Genomic DNA, 14,544 nt, shown 5'->3' with positions numbered 1-14,544 from the left:
AGTTTTCATTTAGAATGGAAGGACAGATAAAGTGCTTCCTAGATAAGGTCAAGTTAAAGGAGTTCATGATCATCAAGCCATTATTATATGAAATGTTAAAGGGACTTATCTAAGAAAAAGAAGATAAAAAAATGTGAACAGTAAATCTATCATAATTTTTTTTACCCACTCATTTACTGATGGACACTTAGGTTGCTTCCAGCACTTGGCTATTGTAAATTGTGCTGCTATGAACATTGGGGTGCATAGGTTATTTTGGATTGATGTTTCAGGGTTATTAGGATATAATCTCACCTTTAACTGGAATATAATTAACAAAAGAAAAAAGCAAGCAAAATATAACTAGAGACACTGAAAGTAAGAACAATCTGACAGTAACCAGAAGGGAGGTGGGAGGGAATAATGGGGGGAAGGGTTTTCAGGAACTACTATAAAGAATGCATGGACAAAACCAAGGGGGATGGTGGAAGCAAGAGAGGAATGGGGATTTGGCCAGGGTTGGGGGGAGTAGTGGGGGAAAATGCAGACAACTGTAATTTAACAACAATAAAATACTTTTTAAAAAATAAAATAAAATAAAATAAACAGTAAAATGACAATAAACTCACAGCTATCAACAAATGAAACTAAAAGAAAGGAAAAACAATGAAAACAAAAACTAAGCAAACAACTAGAACAGGAATAAAATCAGAGAAATGGACAACACATGGAGGGCTTTCAGTGGGGAGTGGGAATGGTGGAATGGGGGGAAAGGTACAGGGAAGAAGAAGCATAATTAGTCGGCATAAAATAGACAGGGAGAGATAAAAAATGTATAGGAAACAGAGGACTCAAAGAAATTATATGTACAACCCATGGACATGAACTAAGAGGGGTAGAATGTTGGAGGGTTGAGGGGGCAGGACACAAGGGGGATAAGGGGGGAACTATAATAGCCTAATCAATAAAAAATACTTAAAAAAGGAAATGGGGAAGTCTTTTGTTGCTTTATCCCAAAAGTAGGGAGATTAAATTTTAGCTTATATTCATCACTAGTGGCCAATGGAAACAGGAGTGAGGGGTGGAGTTCCTAGGTGAGAAAGAGTTGGGTACATTCCAGGAACCGCAATTCTATCTGGGACTCATGGGGTAGTGGGTGTTGATCTTGGCAGCTGAGATAGAAGATACATTAGATTTGGATCACAAAAGACCTAATAGTCCACATAAAAGTATGGACTTTTCCTAACAGCATAGATGGAACAGCTGAAAGGTTTTAAATGTGGAGAGATATACAGTTTTGTTTTGTTTTGTTTTGCTGTGGTATGGTGAATGGATTCAAGGTGGCATCACTAGAGTCAAGAAGACTAGATTGTAAAGTCGATGTGAATGATGATAGAATCCTGAACCAGGGTAGTGAGAATGGGGATGTATTAATTCATCTAACATCTCTCCATTTTGCACTGGTACTGGTCTTGATTTTGAGCAACACTAGTGAACAACTAGGAAAATACCACCATCTACATAGACCTTAAAATATGGTGGGAGAATGAGTGAAGTAGATGACTATGCCTTTTCTTATAGCATGGCTTGAAGTTGAGTTTTGTGAGCAATACAGCCCCTCCCACTGGACTGTGAGGAACTTGTGATCAATGTCTTGTTATCTTGACACCTCTGATACTAGCTAGAATACTGGTATGGAAATAGTATATGATCAATAAGTGTTGCTGTGAGAAACTATGTATCATGCTATCATGAGAATTAATGAAATAATGTTCATAACAAACCAGAAAACAAGTTCATTGTATAAAAGGCACTATGAAAATACAAGCATTTTTTTTTTATCGTTCCTCATTCTAACCCTACAGAGTGCAACAATTCATATAGAAAAAGGCCTGTGTGGTGGTGGGGTTCTTCCCACAGGGCCCCCCTGGATGCCATAGATAAGAATAAGTCTACCAAAACATGATCTGCTTGGGGAGGAAAGGTGGCTGATCTCTCAAAGGAGAAGGACCAGGAGCCTGTTCCTAAGTAGGATGGTGTAGATGGTGGTATTTTATTGGGCTTATCTGCATAGGAATACAGGTCCTATATGTAAAGCTCATCAATCATTGTCAGGCAGTAATGATCAAACAATAGATAACATTCAAAGAACTATGAGGCTTATTTTGAGTCAGGGTCTGTTAGCTAAAGGGTCATAAAACTTTGGGGAAACAAACTCATTTCATGCTTGGACCCTTATCATTTAAATTGAGGGTACTGGCAAAGCAAGTTTCACAAGATTTTATGCATTCTTTCTTAGGCCTGATCACCCCAGGGAACCCACCCTTTCCACCACAGGGCTGCACCCACCTCCAGCATTATTTCAGGTTTAATTGGGCAAGGGAAGTAAGGCAGCCAAGAGATTAGGAGACTTCTTGCAGACAGAATGAGAACTCTGGCTATGTCAAAGCTGAGGAGTGAGGGTCTATCACCCCCTTTTCTATAACCCCCAAGCCCTTCCCTGAGGGCCCCCTCATAACTGTGCTTGTCTTAGGTCGTCCCTCCTTTGAGGAATCTTACCCATCATTGGCTAACTGATCATCCACTTGGGGCCAGGCAGGGTGAAGTAAAGGGGGCAGGGGCAGCACCCCTGCCAGGGAGATAAGCTTTGCCTCCTTAGTGGCTTAGGGTCCCAAGGTCTTTTTACTCAGCCTTAGCCATGGGGAATTACAGCTTCTGAAAACAGGCAAGGTGGTTCCCAACAAAGGCCTATTTAAACTTCTGTGAACCTTCCTTTGTTATAAATGAATAAAGCAGAATGGTCCCACCTTACTTATTTCTTGTCACTATTGTAATTTTATATTGATTTTTGTTTATTTGAGCGACATTACTTTTCTCCTTTAAGCCTTTGAGCGCTTTGAGAGGAGGGCAATATCTGTTTTTGTTCAACACTATCCCCAACAGCTATCGCAGAGACTGGTACATCATAGACACTCAGTAAATATTTACTACAAGAATGAATAAATTAACAACACAGATAGGTGAAGTATTATTGGGAAAAAAACAATTGCAATAGTCTCCCTCTTATCCACAGCTTCACATTCTGCAATTTTAGTTATGTGTGGTAAACCTGGGCTTGAAAATAATAAATGGAAATTCTTGAAATAAAATATTCATGTTTTAAAGTTCACACTGTTCTGAGTAGCATGTGGAACTCTTGTGTTGTCCTACTCCATTCCACCCAAAATGTGAATTACCCCATCATCCACTATATTCCAGCTGTATAGGCTACCAGCCAGTTAGTCATTTAATTTCTCTCTCTTATCAGATTGAGTGTTATGGTATCACAGTGCTTTGTTTAAATAGGCCTAAGTTTACTTAGCAATGGCCCAAAGTGCAAGAGTAGTAATGCTGGGAATTTGAATATGGCAAAGAAAAGCCATAAAGTGTTTCTGTTAAGGAAAGAAAAAAAAGCATGATGTGAGTCCTAAGATCTACAGTAAAAACAATCTATCTGTGAAGAAGGGAAAAAAATGTGCTAGTTTGGCTCTTGCCCCTCAAACTGTAAAAAGTACAGCCACAGTACATGATAAGTGCTTAGCTGACATGGGAAAAAAATAAATTTTTACATGGAAGACATGTGTTCCAATTGAGGGCAATATATTGTGCCAGAACACATTGAACCTATATAAATACTTCAACAAGGGATCCACCAAAATGAGTGATACCAAGCCATTTACTGCAAGCAAGGGATCATCACACTGAGATATTTTGAGAGAGCACATTCACTTAACTATTATTACAACATATTGTTATATTTGTCTTATTAACAGTTATTGTTAATCTTTTACTGTGCCTTAATTGTAAATTAAAATCCATCATAGTATGTATGTAGAGGAAAACATAGTAAATATAGAGTTTGATATTATCTGTGGTTTTAAGAATTCACTGGTGATCTTGGAATGTATCTCTCACAGATAAGCGAGACTATTGTAATCACAACTGGAAAAGATTTGCAAAAATTTTCTGGGTATTTGAGCTGAGACTTGAAGAGGAGGAGGTTTTTCCAAAATGGAATTGTGCTGTAGGTGGGATGAGGGGCAGTGACATTCTTGGAAGAAAGACAAGAATAGGTGAGGCTTCTAAAAATGGCAGAGGAGTGAGTGGAAGTAACACTAACCAACTCCCAGGACCAATCTGGAATTACAACTAAATTGTGGAGAAATAACCTGGAACAACCAACTGAACAATAGTGAGAGAAAATCCTTATAGCCGTGGCCAGACAGAAGAAGCAGATTGAGCACATCATGACTGGTAGGAAGTGTGGTAGAGATATGTGAGGGCTGGCTGGGTGCCCATGGGCAGCAGCTAAAGCACTGGAGGAATATCTCAGCAGCTTGGGGGATCCCCCCAAGAAGTATGGGATCTAAAGCCTAATCTTGGATTCCCAAGCCTACAGCATCAGAGACTGAAAAGCACACAGATAACATCCAGCTGCAAAAAAGAGGCAGGGCTGCTCTCTGCCAGAAATGGAGGGCTGGAGCTGCAAAGAGCCGTTTAAAGGGCCAACACATAAATTTTCAGTCTCAGCCACTTACGCTGGGCTTTAGAAATTATGGGGTAGTGGAAAAGAGTGGGCTAGAGATGCTTGATAAGAGACTGGAGACAGAGGATTTGGGAAGAGAACTGAGAGAGAAGCCACTGGGATCCCAATGTTGAGTCATCCCCCAAATAGCAGCTACCATACTGCTCAAGCACACCACTCCCCTCTAAGTCACAGAAGCCTGAGGGTAAACAATAGCCCTGACCCTAGGAGGGATTCTGTCCCTCCTTCTGGAACTTAAACCTAACTGCTGAGTAACTAGAGTAATAACTGAAGGAGTTAGCCACAGAGAGTAGATTTATGGTAGTCTCCAACAGGCTGCCTATGGCTCCACCAGGTCACCATCTGACATCACCAGGGGCAGATCCAGAAAGAAAAACAACCTTGGCTGGTGTAGCTCAGTGGACTGAGAGCTGGTCTGCAAATTGCAAAGTTGTGGCTTCAATTCCCAGTCAGAGCACATGCCTGGGTTGCAGGCCAGGTCTCCATTTGGGGGCATGGGAGAGACAACTGACCAACAAATCTCTCTCACACTGATATTTCTCTCCTCTTTCTCCCCCCATTCCCCTCTCTCTAATAATAAATAAATTAATTTTAAAAAAAGAAGAAAAAACAATGGTATATACTAGATGATACAGAGATGAAATCCACTGTGGTCTTCTTTATGATTTGCAATTTTTTTCTTTCCTGCATAGATTTATAACATTCATTTCTTGTCCTTCAAGTTTGTGCATATTAATTCACTACATTTTATACCATAATTTATGTCAATACAAATATTTTGATCTTCCCTTACCCAATTTTACCTTCTTCTTTCTTATTATTTTCATTTTAAATTTTGTTTATTCTATTGATATAACTTGTTTCCATTCTGCACTCTTACTATTTCTCCTCTGTCTAGCCTCTCAGAATGAATTATCTTGTTAATGGTCATCTCACATTCTTTTTTCTGCCCTTAAAATACCCATGCTGTCTCTCCACCTTTAGCAATCTTTGCACATTCGTTGTGGATAGGATAGTTGTCATTGCATTTTTTTTTTCAATTTTATCTCTAGATCCTCACTAATTTTGTATTTTCAATCTCAATTTTTACCATTCCCTTGCATACTCTTTTGTCTTGTCTCAAATTTTAATTATGCCCTGGCTTAACCATTTTTTTTCCTCTTTCATACTGCCATTTTTTCTTTTTCTTTTCATCTCAAATTTTAATTTTTCCATCTTAGCCTGGTTTTTGTTCCTCACTCTTACTATTCACTCTGCCTCTGTCAGTTCAAAATCACTTCCTTTTCCTATAGACATCAATTAATCTTTTCTTCTTTCTTCATTTTTTCATCTCTTCTCCCAATCCCACCTATATTAATTTTAGCTTATTGGTTGTTGATAGTGCTGTTAGAGGTCTTTCTACCACAATTTGGTTCCAATTTTTTATTATTTATTTACATTTTGCTTTTATTTTTCTCTTTCACTTCATTTTATTTTATTTTATGTAATACTATATGCTGTCCTTCTCTCACTAAATTCCACCTTCTCATTCCCTCATTAATTTATGACCTGAATTTTACTTTCTCTCTTTCCACTGCTCCATCTGCTACTCTTATTGGTGCTATTCCATCTATTCTCTCAAACTCATTTCATTTTCAAGATAGCCAACCTATCAGATGCAGAGTTGAAAACACTGGTAATCGGGAGGATCACAGAAATGTTGAGTATGGTCACAAAATAGGGGAAGAAGCGAAGGCTATGCAAAGTAAGATAAAACAAAATGTACAGGAAAACAACAGTGATGAGAAGGAAAATAGAACTGATATCAATGATTTGGACCATAAGGAAGAAATAAACATTCAACCAGAACAGAATGAAGAAACAAGAATTCAAAAATATGAGGAGAGATGTAGGAACCTCTGGGACAACTTTAAATGTTGCAATATCTGAATCATAGGGGCACAAGAAGGAGAACAAGAGCAAGAAGGTGAAAACTTATTTGAAAAAAATAATACAAGATAACTTCCCCAATCTGGCAAAGGAAATAGACTTCCAGAAAGTTTGGGAAGCTCAGAGAGTTCCAATAAGTTGGACTGAAGGAAGCGCACACCGAGGCACTTCATATTTACATTACCAAAGATTAAAGATGAGGATAGAATCTTAAAAGCAAGAGAAAAGGAGACAGTTGCCTACAAAGGAGTTTCCATAAGACTGTCAGCTGATTTCTCAAAAGAAACCTTTCAGGCAAAAGGGGTTGGAAAGAAGTATTCAAAGTCATGAACAACAAGGACCTACATCCAAGAATACTCTATCTAACAAAGTTATCCTTTAGAATGGAAGGGCAGATAAAGTGCTTCCCAGACAAGGTCAAGTTAAAGGACTTCATCATCACCAAGCCTTTATTATATGAAACATTAAAGGGACTTATCTGAGAAACAGAAGATGGCCAGAAATATGAACAGTAAAATGACAACAATCTCAAAATTATCAATAACTGAACCTAAAAACAAACAAACAAAGAAAGAAAACAACTACAAAAGGAACAGAATCACAGACATGGAGATCACACAGAGGGTTATCAGTGGGAGGCGGTAGGAGAGAATGGGAGAAAGTACAGGGAATGAGAAGCATAAATTGTAGGTACAAAATAGACAAGGGGTGGTCAAGAATAGTATAGGATATGGAGAAGCCAAAGAACTTATATGAACAACCCCAGGACATGAAGTAAGGTGAGGGAATGCTTGATGACACAGGAGGTACAAGGAAGAAGGTATAAAGGGGAGAAAATGGGGCAAATGTAATGGCATAATCAATAAAATATAATAATAAATTATTTGCTTCCAGTAGGGCACCTCATGTTTGCTCTCCTTTCTTATAATCATCTTAATCCCCTTAAACACTTATTAAAACTGGTCCATTTACTGTTGATAGTGGAATTGTGGATGTGAGTTATTTTTGAGGGTGTGAGTTTCTTTCCTGTGCTTTGTGATTTTCTTCTGGCAGCACCAGCATAACAGCATACAAGATATAATGGGCAGATTGACCCTCAGTAAATAAACTCAAGGGAAGGACCCACCATGGAATGAACTAACAGCAATCAAAACCCAGTTAGATGTAGAGAGCTGACATAAACAGCATAAAGGGCATCCCAAGAACATCAAATTCAGGAGATCAAGAAGACGGCAACCAAGAATCCCACAGGTCTCCTACCAAAGAAGTTATCACCACAAAAACAGGGAGTTAAAACAGAAATATCAAAAACGCAGAAGCAAACAGAAAAAGTCTCCAAAACGGGAAAAGCAGAGAAACAACCCCTAATCAAAGGGAAGGGAGAAATCAACAGAAGGAATGCTAAATGATATAGAGGCAAGTAAACTATCAAACATTCAGTTCAGTGGTTTTCAGGATGCTCGATGAGCTCAGTGAGAATCCAAAAAGACACTAGAAGGAAGCTGCAAGGACTTACTGCTAATTACATCAGCATGAAAAAGGAAATAAAAAATCAATAAGATCAAGGAGGAAATTAAAAGTACTGTCAAATAGTGTCCCTGAATCATAGAATACAGTAGAAGGTATTAGAGGAAAGGTAGATGAAGCAGAGGATTGAATCAGTGAGCTGGAGGAAACAGTAGAAAAAAATTCAGAGAAACAGTAAGAAAGGGAAAAAAGATTCAAAAAGAATAAATAGGGGTTAAGGGAATTGCAGGACAACAGGAAACATAATAACATCCATATAATAGAGATACAAGAAAGAGAAGAAAAGGAGCAAGAGATAGAAAACCCATTTGAAAACTTAATGGTGGAAAACTTCCCTAATTTGATGAGAGAAAAAGTCACACAAATCCAGAAAACAAAGAGAGTCTCAATCAAGAGGAACCCAAACAGGCCCACTTCAAGGCACATCATAATTAAAATAGTGAAATTCCAAGACAAAGAGAGAATGTTAAAGGCAGCAAGAGAGAAACAGGAAGTAACATACAGGGGAGCCCCAATTAGACTAGCAGCTGACTTCTCAATGGAAATGTTCCAAGCCAGAAGGGAATAGCAAGAAATATTCCAAGTAATGCAAACCAAAGGCCCACAACCAAGACTACTCTATCCAGCAATGCTCTCAATTAAAATGGAAGACCAAATAAAGAATTTCCCAGACAAAAGCAGCCTCAAAGAATACACCTCCACCAAACCAGCTCTTCAGGAGATGCTAAAGGTTCTGCTTTAAGAAAAGGAAAAAAGTGAGAGAAAGAGGAACACAGGTATGAAATAACGGCAATGAATAAGTACTTAAGTCACACAGGCCCAGGAAGAACAGAGGGTCCAAATCAAGATGAACCCAAAGAGGTCCACTCCAAGACACATTATAATTAAAACAGCAAAATTTAGAGACACAGAAAGACCTTAAATACAGCAAGGAAGAGAAAGGAAGTAGTATACAAGGGAGCTCTGATAAAGTTAGCATCTCACTTCTCAAGTAAACACTGCAATACAGAAGGGAATGGCAAGAAATACTCCAAGTAATGACAAGCAAAGGCCTGTAGTTGAACAACAATAAAGAAAAAGAAATCCAAATACTTGCAACCAAGAATACTCTACCCTGCAAGGATCTCAATTAAAATGTAAGGCAAAATAAGGCTTTTCGCAGACAAAGAAGGCTAAAAAAATCCTCCTTCAAAAAATCAGCTTTGCAAGATATGATAAAGGGACTGCTTTAAAAGGATGAACAAAAAGAGTGGGGAAGATATAGCAGTACACATCCAAAGGGGGAAAATGGCAATGAATAAGTACCTATCAGTAATAACTTTCAAGTAAATGGATTAAATGATTCAATCAAAAGATAAAGGGTTGCTGAGTGAATATGAAAACATGACTCACATACATGCTGCCTATAAGAGACCTACTTTAGAACAAAAGACCTACACACCCTGAAAGTGAACGGTTGGAAGAATCTATTCCAAAGAAATGGACAGGGGCAAAAAGCTGGAGGACTAACACCTATATCACACAAAACAGACTTCAAAACAAAGGCCATAAAAAGAGACACAGAAGGATACTTCCTAATAATTATGGGAATACTCCATCAAGAAGACGTAAATATTGTTAACATATATGCAGCCAACATAGGAGTACCTAAATATATAAAGAAAATCCTGGGGGACCTGCAGAAACTTATGGGCAGCAACACATTTATAATAGGGGATTTTAACACACCATTGTGAATAATGGATAGATCTCCCAAACAAAGTATTAATCAAGGATATTATGGCAATGAACCACACACTAGATCAAATTGAGTTAACTGATTATATATCCATCTATATCATCTATATCTATATCTGTATCTATATGGATATCAATATAGATATAGATATAGATGTTTTCATTCAAAAGAAGGAAATTACACAGTCTTTTCAAATGCACATGGAACATTTTCCAAGATTGACTACAAATAGGAAACAAAATAAGCCTCAACAAAATCAAGAAAATTGAAATCATATCAAGCATTTCCTCAGAACACAAGGGCATGAAACTATAAATCAACCTGAAAGAAATAACTCAAAAACATTCAAATTCACAGAGGATGAATAGCATGTTATTTAAAAAATTATGGTTTAATAATGAGTTGAAGGAAGAAAACAAAGTTTCTGGAAGCAAATGAAAACCAACATACATTTTATAACACTCCAAAATCTATGGAATCCAGCAAAGACAGTCCTGAGAGGGAAGTTCTCAGCAATAGAAGACTACCTAAAAAAAGATAGAAACATTTCACATAAAGAACCTAATGCAACATCTACAGGAAATGCAGGAACAACAACAACAACAACAACAACAACAACAAAAGAAACAAAGCCCAGAGCAAGCAGAAGGAAGGACATAATCAAGATCAGAACAGAATTTAATGATACAGAGAGGAGAAAAACAATCCAAAGGATCAATGAACCTAGGAGCCGGTTCTTTAAAAAGATAAACAAATTCAACAAGCTTTTAAGCAGACTCCTCAACAAAAAAGAGAGAGAGAGAGAGAGAAAGGACCCAAATAAACAAAATCAAAATGAAAGAGGAGAGATTACAACTGATACCACAGAGACACAAAGTATTGTAAGAAATTATTAAAAACATCTATATGCTATGAAATTTGAACACCTAGGTGAAATGGACAAATTTTGGGAAACATATAATTTTCCAAAACTGAATCAAGAAAACTCAGAAAGCCTAGACAGACCAATAACAGCTAGTGAAATTGAAGCAGTAGTCAAAAAACACATGAAACACAGAAGCCCTGGACAGGATGTTTTTGTGGAATTTTAAAAAGCATTTAAGGAAGAGCCATCTCTATCTTTCTCTGGCTATTCCAAAAAATTCCAAGAAGAGTGGAGACTCCCAAATTCTTTTTATGATGGCAGTATCATCCTGATTTCAAAAGTAGATAAAGACACAACAAAAAAAGAAAAGGTGAGACAAATATCACTGATGAACATAGATGCTAAAATCCTCAACAAAATATTGGCAAACTGCATCCAAGAATACATTAGAAAGATCATACACCATGATCAAGCAGGATTCACCCCAGAGATGCAAGGATGATACAACATTCACTACTCAAAAAAAAAAAAAAAACAGAATACATCACATAAACAAACAAACAAAAAAGACAAAAATCACATGATCATGGCAATAGATGCTGAAAAAGCATTTGATAAAGTACAGCGCCCATTTATGACAAACACACTAGGGAAAGTGGAAGTACAGGGAGCATACCTCAAAATGATAAAGGTAAAATATGAGGCATATACAGCCAAAGTCATACTCAATGGGAAAAAACTAAAAGCTTTCCCACTAAGATCAGGAACAAGAAAAGGATGTCCACTTTTACCACTTCTATTCAATATAGTATTGGAAGTTCTAGCCACAATGATAAGACAAGAAAAGTATAATGAGTGGAAAAGGAGGAGGGTTTTCAGGAACATGTATGAAGGACACATGGACAAAACCAAATGGGGGTAGGATTAAGGGTGGGAAGTGGAAATGGTTGGGGTAGGGAAAGTGGGAGGAAGAAACTGGAGGAAAGTGTACTTGAACAACAATAAAAAATGTGAAAAAAAAAGCCCTGGCTGGCGTAGCTCAGTGGATTGAGCGCGGGCTGCGAACCAGGCATCGCAGGTTCGATTCTCAGTCAGGGCACATGCCTGGGTTGCAGGCCATGGCCCCCAGCAACCCCACATTGATGTTTCTCTCTTTCTCTCTCTCTCTCCCACCTTCTCTCTCCCTTCCTTCTCTAAAAATAAATAAATAAAATATTTTTTAAAATGTGGAAAAAAATAAAAGGCATACAGATTAGAAAGGAGGAAGCGATAGTGTCACAGTTTGCAAATGATATGAGAGAAAACACTATAGATTCCACCAAAAAAACTACTTGATGTAATAAGTGAATTTGGCAAAACAGTGGGATACAAAGTCAATATTCAGAAATCAAAGGCATTTTTTACACTGACAACAAAGTATCAGAAACAAAAATTAGGAAAATAATCGTATTTCCTATAGCAACAAGAAAAATAAAGAACTTAGTAATAAACCTTACCAAGGAGGTAAAAAAATCTCTACTCAGAAAACTGTCAAACAGAGAAAAAGAAATTAAGAATTACAGTCCCTGGCTGGCATAGCTCAGTAGATTGAGTGCAGGCTGCAAGCCAAAGCATCGCAGGTTCAATTCCCAGCCAGGGCACATGCCTGGGTTGCAGGCCACGGCCCCCAACAACTGCACATTGATGTTTCTCTCTCTCTCTTTCCCACTTTCGTCCCTCTCTAAAAATAAATAAATAGTTTTTTAAAAAAAGAAATTAAGAATTATACAAATAAATGGAAGCATAATTTGTGTTCATGCATCAGAATTAACATCATCAATATGTATATACTACTCAAAGCAATCTATACATTCAATGCAATCCTTATTACAATAAAAATAGTATTTCACTGATATAGAACATACATTTCAAAAAATTATATAGAACCATAAATGACTCCAAAGAGCCTCAGCAATTTTAAGAAAGAAGGAAAAAGTAGGAGAAATCATAATACCTGATATTAAACTATATTACAAGACCACTATAATCAAAATAGTCTGCTCTGGCCTAAGAACAAACACAAAAATCAATGGAACTGAATAGAGAGACCAGAAATAACCCCGTGTATTGATGGTCAATTAATATTTGACATAGGAGGCAGGAGCATAAAATGGAGGAAATGTAGCCTCTTCCTTAAATAATTTCAGGAGAACTGGACAGCTACATGGAAATCAAATGAAACTCGACCACCAACTTACACCATACACAAAAATGAACTCAAGATGTATAAAAGACTTAAATATAATCATGACCCCATAGAAGTCCTAGAGGAGAACACAGGCAGGAAAAAATAATATATTCCACATAACAATATTTTCACCAATATGTCCCCTAGAGCAAGGGATATAAAGGAAAGAATAAACACATGGGACATCATCAAATTAAAAAGCTTCTGCATGGCTAATAAAAACCTTAGCAAAATGAAAATGGAACCAACCATATGGGAAAATACATTGCCAATGATACTTGTGACAAGGATTTGGTGTCTAAAATATATAAAGAACTCACATGGTTCCACACCAGGAAGACAAACAACCCAATTAAAAAATGGGCAAAGTATCTATACAGACGTTTTTCTAAGGAGGACATACAGAGGACCCAGAAACATAAGAAAGGATGCTAAGCATCACTAGCCATCAGAGAGATACAAATTAAAACCACAAAGAGATACTACTTCACAATGGTCATAATGGCCATCATAAACATATCAACAAAAAATAAGTGCTGGTGAGGTTGTGGAGAAAAGGGGACCCTAGTACACTGTTGGTGGGAATGCAGACTTGTGCAGCCACTGTGGAAAACAGTATGCAATTTCCTCAGAAAACTAAAAATGGTACTGCCTTTTGATCTGGTAATTCCACTGCTGAGATTATACCCTAAAATCCCAAAACAGCAATTTAAAAGAACCTATGCACCCCAATATTCATAGCAGCACAATTTACAATAGTCAAGTGCTGGAAGAAACCTAAGTGCCCATCAGTAAAATGAGTGAATCAGAAAATTGTGGTATTTTACACAATGTTATATGTTATGTAACAGAGAGAAAGAAAGAACTCCTTGTCTTCTCAATGTCATGGATGGGACTCTAGAGCATTATGCTAAGTGAAATAAGCCAGGCAGTAAGAGACAAATACCATATATCTCACCTATAAGTAGAACCTAATCAACAGAAGTACAGAATGATTTTAAAGGTATAGATAGTGAAGCTTGGTAATGGGGAGAAAACTCACATCTAAAGTTTGAAGATGCAAACATTAATCTATCTAACATGGATCAGGGTGGGTAAGATTTCAGGGAAACCTCATTCTTGAGTTGGATCTTGATAGAAGCAATGGTAACTTCAGAATCTTACAAAACAAATATGAATGCTTGTATTAACCATGTAATAAAAAAGGATGTAATAGGCTATAATTGACAAATAAAAGAAATGAAAGAGATGAGCAAAAGTAAAGCATAGAGCCCAGGCTGAGACCTTCATTCCCATTTATGTTCAGAGATGGGCACAGATTTGGTCTGCAGTTTAAGATTTTTCGATATTAAGTTTTTAGTTTTCTCTTTAAACAATCTTTTTAAGTTGAATTTATTGAAGTGACATTGGGCATTAGATAATAAAATTTCAAATGATTCAAGTGTACAATTCAATAATAATCCAAAGTCAAGTCTCCTTCTGTCACCATTTATCCCAGCAATACCTTCTTCTACCCACCCCTTTAAATCTGATAAGCACCATACTGTTGTTTGTGTCTATGAGTTTGGTTGTTTGGTTGTTTGGTTGCTTTGCTCAATTCCTTCAACTTCTTTTTTACCCACCCACCCCCAATTACCCTGTGCTCTGACAGCTGTTTGTTTTTTAATTCCGTTTCTCAGGTCCTACACTGTTGG

The sequence above is a fragment of the Phyllostomus hastatus genome, unplaced genomic scaffold (genome assembly GCF_019186645.2).
Source record: "Phyllostomus hastatus isolate PE091 unplaced genomic scaffold, TTU_PhHast_1.1 phas_scaffold_397, whole genome shotgun sequence".
Classification (NCBI taxonomy): domain Eukaryota; kingdom Metazoa; phylum Chordata; class Mammalia; order Chiroptera; family Phyllostomidae; genus Phyllostomus; species Phyllostomus hastatus.
The sequence above is the reverse complement of the archived record's forward strand: the minus strand, read 5'-3'. Positions refer to the sequence as shown.